Source organism: Chiloscyllium plagiosum, chromosome 24 (assembly GCF_004010195.1).
Source record: "Chiloscyllium plagiosum isolate BGI_BamShark_2017 chromosome 24, ASM401019v2, whole genome shotgun sequence".
NCBI classification, from domain to species: Eukaryota; Metazoa; Chordata; class Chondrichthyes; order Orectolobiformes; family Hemiscylliidae; genus Chiloscyllium; species Chiloscyllium plagiosum.
The window spans coordinates 10,180,841-10,186,840 of record NC_057733.1 but is presented as its reverse complement, the minus strand read 5'-3'; positions in this window follow the sequence as shown (position 1 = coordinate 10,186,840).

Below are 6,000 nucleotides of genomic sequence, written 5' to 3'. Positions count from 1 at the left end.
CCTGACCTGCTGCGCTTTTCCAGCAACACATTTTCAGCTCTGATCTCCAGCATCTGCAGTCCTCATTTTCTCCCTAAAATAGGGCAGAGTCAGCATAGCTTTGTCAAGGGGAGGGAATGCCTGACAAGTCTGTTAAAATTCTTTTGAGGAGGTGATGAGTAAATTAGACAAAGAGCTAGTAGATGTGATTTGTTTAGATTTTCAGAAGGCCTTTGATAAGGTACTGCACACAAGGTGAGAGCCCATGGTGTTAGGGGGTAGGTATTGGCATGGATAGCTGACTGGCAGAGGGCAGAGAGTGGAGATAAAGGAATCTTTCTCAGGATGGCAAATGGTGACTAATGGATCAGTGTTGGGATCACAACTATTCACATTATACATTAACAATCTGGCTAAAGGAACTGAGAGCATTGTTGCTAAGTTTGCTGATGACACAAAGATAGGTGGAGGGACAGGGAGTGTTGAGGAAGTCGAGAGTATGCAGACAGGCTAGGAGAGTGGGCAAAGAAGTGGTAGATGGAATCTAACATTATTGACTTTTGTGGCATGTTCCTCATGCTTCCCACACATTAACAGCACAGAGGTGGAACGAGTGGAGAGTGTCAAGCTCCTGGGAGTGGTCATCCACAACAAGCTTTCTTGGATTCTTCATGTGGACGTACTGGTTACAAAGACCCAACAACGTCTCTTCTTCCTCAGGCAGCTGAGGAAATTTGTGCAAGATGGCAAATACCCTTGCCAATTTTTATTGGTGCGCCATCGAGATTCTGTCTGGATGTATGACTACCTGGTATGGCAACTGTACCACTCAAGATCGGAGACGGTTACAGAGAGTGGTGAACTCAGCCCGGATAATCACATAGGCCAACCTCCCATCAATAGAATCCATCTACCAGGATGGATCCATCTATATGTCAAGGAAGGGCCGCCACCATTCTTAAAGATCCATCCCATCCTGGCAATGTTTTTCTACAACCTCTACCATTGGGGAGAAAGTACAGAAGCCTGAACACACGCACCAACCGGTTTCGAAACAATTTCTACCCTACTGTTGTTAGAATACGGAATCGACTCACAAACTCTTGACATTCGCCTGTACCTGTGTTTTTGTTTGTGCCACTGTTTACCTAATATTTACTAACTATGCTACTTAACTCTGTGGCCTGCCTGTATTGCTCGCAAGACAAAGCTTTTCACTGTGCCTCGGTACACATGACAAAAAATTCAAATGAATTCAATTCAATTCAACAACGTGGGGAAGTATGAGATTATGCACTTGGTAGGAATAGAGGTGTGGACTATTTTCTGAATGGGGAAAGGTTTTGGAAATCTGAAGCACAAAGGGACTTGGGAATCCTAGTTCAGAATTCTCATAAGGTCCTCTTAACGTGCAGGTTCAATTGTCAGTTTGAAAAACAAATGCAATGTTAGCATTTAATTCAAGATGGCTAGAATACGAGAGCTGAGATGTACTGCTGAGGCTGTATAAGGCTTTGGTCAGGCTACATTTGAAATATTGTGAACAGTTTTGGGCTCTGTTTCTAAGGAAAGATGTGTTGGCATTGGAGAGGGTCCAGAGGAGGTTTGTAAGAATAATCCCAGGGATGAAAGGCTTGTCATAGGAGGAGCTGTTGAGGACTCAGGGTCTGTACTCAATGGAATTTTGAAGGATATGGGAGGGATCTGATTGAAACTTACAGAAGCTGAGGTAGAGTGGATGTTGGGAAGATGTTTCCATTAGTAGGACAGACAGGGACCTGAGGGTACAGCGTCAGAATGAAGGGATGACCCTTTAGAACTCAGATGAGGAAGAATTTCTTCAGCCAGAGGGTGGTGAATCTAATGAACTCACAGCCTCATGAGGGCTATGAAGGCCAAGTCATTGAGTGCCTTTAAGACAGATATAGATTTTTAATTAGTAAGGGGATCAAGGTGGAGAAGGTGGGTGAATGAATTTGAGAAACCTATTACCATTTATAACCTATTAAACTATTAGGATGGCGTGGTGGCTCAGTGGTTAGCACTGCTGCCTCACAGTGCCAAGGACCCGGGCTCAATTCCAGACTCAGGCAACTGTCTGTGTGGAGTTTGCACATTCTCCCTGTGTCTGTGTATGTTTCCTGTGTGCTCCGGTTTCCTCCCACAATCCAAAAATGAGCAGGTTTGGGTGGATTAGCCATGCTATATTGCCCAGTAGCATTCAGGGATGTGTAGGCTAGGTGCATTAGTCAGGGAGTAATTGTAGAGTAATGCTGAAAGGAATAGTCTTCAGAGGGTCGGTGTTGACTTGTTGAACTGAAGGGCCTGTTTCCACATTGTAGGGATTTTATGATTCTATGACTGAGAGAGTGTCTGGCTATGTTGTGTAAGGTTAAGTGAGTCTGTGTGACAGTGCATGAACGAGCCTGTGTGTACATGTCTGTGTATGTATGATGGATTCTTTTTGATGGATCTCTTATCTGGTGAAGATGATTTCCAATGAACATTTTGTAGAGCAACATTGCACACATCTGGATTGACATTTCCTATGAAGCTGCTAATGATCTTCCATGCCCCATGATCATTCTGATGATGCTGCACTGCTCTCCCTCTTAGATCAATCCATCCTTCCTGTGCAGTAGCGCCCAAAGCTGAGTAAATCAATACAACTAATGGCATCTGGTCAAAGCTTTCCACAATGAAATCTTCACTTCCCGGCTTTGTATTCTTTTCGCTTCATGTTGTTGGCCTCTCTTGTCTCCACTGGATCTGACACACCGAGGGTAACGGGCTGTTTGCCAATGACAAACTCTTCTTTGGCCGACTGCCACGTACACAGAAACAAAACGAATGCACTCACTGACAAGCAAACCATGATTACAGAAACTGGACGAGCTGAGGGTCGAGAGTGTGGTGCTGGAAAAGCACAGGAGGTCAGGCAGCATCCGAGGAGCAGGAGAATTGATGTTTTCGGCAAAAACCCTTCATCAGGAATGAGGCTGGGAGCCTCAGGGGTGGAGGGATAAATGGGAGGGTGGTGGGGCTGAAGGGAAGGTAGCTGAGAGTGCAATAGGTGGATGGAGGTGGGGGTAATGGTGATTGGTCAGAGAGGATAGGTGGGAAGGATGATGGAGAGGTGGAACAGAGGGTGGTGCTGAGCTGGAAGGTTAGAACTGGGGTAAGGTGGGGGGAGGGGAAATGAGGAAACTGGTGAAATCCACATTGATGCCATGGGGTTGGACGGTCCTGAGGTGGAAGATGAGGCATTCTTCCTCCAGGCGTTGGGTGGTTAGGGACTGGCGATAGAGGAGGCCCAAGACCTGCATGTCCTCTGCAGAGTGGGAGGGGGAGTTAAAGTATTCGACCACGAGGTGGTGGGGTTGAATGGTACGGGTGTCCAGAGGTGTTCTGTGAAGCACTCTGCGAGTAGGCGCCCTGTCTCCCCAATGTGGAAGAGACCGCATCGGGAGCAATGGATACAGCAAATGACATGTGTGGAAGTGCAGGTCTGGAGAAGCTGGTGTGGAGGTGAGCTGAGGACCAAATCTTGTGAAGTTACTTAATTAATCAACACCATGATATAAAATTGTAACCAATCTAAATATCAACAGTGTAGATGACAATTCATCTGATCTGTTTGATCCATCTTTCCCTCAGTTGTTCTTGTTTTACACCAATGGGTAACAATTATCGTCAGAAATAAATAGACCACATTGTAGTGCGGTAGTGAAGCAACACTTCATTAATGGCTGAGACATTGAGTGGAGTTGCAATTTGATGATTTCATTGTTCAAAGGCGGACATTTGAAATTTAATGTCAACATTTGAGGAAACGAATGAGATGTCTTGGTCTCCCAATCAGAGGATTCTATCAATCAAGAAAATGAAATCAGATTCTTCTTTATGCTATTCGTGGGATTTTGCATGCACTGTAGGCTGCACGTCAGTCACTGTTTGACAGGCACAAGGAACAAAGAACAGTGCAGCAAATGAACAAGCCCTTTAGCCCACCAAGACTGTGTGTGCCACACATGATGCCTTTCAAAACTAAGAGCTTATTCATGTGTCTGTCAAGGTGCCTCTTAAACATGGTTATTATATCCTCCTCTCTGGAAGTACATTCCAGGCACTTACCACACTCCGTGTATAAAACTTGCCTCTTCCATCGCCTTTAAACTTACCTCTTTTTATCTTAAACTCATGCCCCTTAGTAAATGACATTTCTACCCTGGGGAAAAGATTAGATTAGATTATTACCGACCCTCCGAAGAGCAACCCACCCAGACCCTTTCCCCTACATTTACCCCTTCACCTAACACTATGGGCAATTTAGCGTGGCCAATCCACCTGACCTGCACATCTTTGGACTGTGGGAGGAAACCGGAGCACCTGGAGGAAATCCGCGCAGACACGGGGAGAATGTGCAAACTCCACATAGACAGTTGCCTGAGGCGGGAATTGAACCCGGGTCTCTGGTGTTGTGAGGCAGCAGTGCTAAGCACTGTGCCACTATGCCTCCCGAAAAAGACACTGACTCTCCATACCCCTCATAATATTGTAAACTTCTATCAGGTCACCGCTCATCCTTTGACATTCAAGTGAAGAAAAGCCATGTTTGACCAATTTCTCCTCATTGCTCATTGCTTCCAAACTGAGCATCACCCTGGTAAACTGTTTCTGTACCATCTTCAAAGTCTCCAAATCCTTCTGGTAGTGTGGTGATCAGAACTGTATACAATATTCCAAATGTGGCCTTACTAAAGTCAATTTTTATACTCTATGCGGCGACCGAAGAAGGTAAGCATGTCATACACCTTCTTGACTACCTTATTCACTTGTGTTGCCACTTTCAGGGAACTGTGGACCTGTATGCCGAGATCCCTCACTACGTTTTGGCTAGTAAGGATGTTGTCATTTACTGTATCCTTCCTTAGATTTTCGAAAATGCATCACCTCGCATTTGGTTGGATTAAACTCCATTTGTCATTTCTCTGCCAAAGTCTCCAGCCTGTCATGAGAGATCTTGTCAAAGGCCTTGCTAATGCCCATATGGTCACCATCTATCACCCTGCCCTCATCAACCATCTTTGTCACTTCATCAAAAAACTCAATCGAGTTTGTGAAACGCAGCCACGCTGCCTATCATTATGATGTCCATATTTTTCCGCATATTAGCAAATCCTAATCTTAAGAATCTAGTCCAATAATTTCCCTATCACTAATGTAAGGCTCACTGGCCTGTAAGTTCCTCCATTATTCTTGTTGCTCTTCTTAAACAGAGGAACAATGTTGGCTATTCTCAAGTCCACTGGGACCTCTCTTGTGAATAAAGAGGATCAAAAGATTTTGTAGAAGGCCCTAGTAATTTCCTCCCCTGCCTCCCCCAGCATTCTGGGATAGATCCCATCAGGTCCTCGGGCCTTGTCTATCTTAATGTTTTTCAAAACATGCAACACCTTTTTTTTTAATATTGATATGCACTAGAATATAAACAAGTCACTCCCAAGATTCACCATCCACCATGTACTACTCCTTTGTGAATACCTCTGCAAGATATTTGTTAAGAACCTAACCAACTTCCATCCCTCTGTAGCATGAATCCCAAAATGTAAAACTTGAGGCTTGTGCTATAAAAACAAGCAAAAGGATGGAGCAAAAGGCAGTCCAGGGTAGGTAATACTACAAAACTGATCCAAAATGAAAATGAACTTGATACTTTTAAAAGTTGCTTGGAACTGGAGTTCATGATGCAGTCACACGTCATGGTGAGGTGTGGTCTATTACAGAGAGATGTGAAATTAGCTCAGTAATTTATGTGTTACAATAAAGCCTCGCCATGACTACAGTGTGAGCCACAGCAAAAAAAGTCTCTGAATCACACTGACAGAATTCCAGGTCCAATTCTGTGACCCTTGACATTGTATACTGAACCCAACATCTCACCAATGGAGCTTGTCAAGATGAGGGATTAGGTGTATCGATGTGCCTTGGGGAATTTAAAAGTGATAACCTTACAATTTT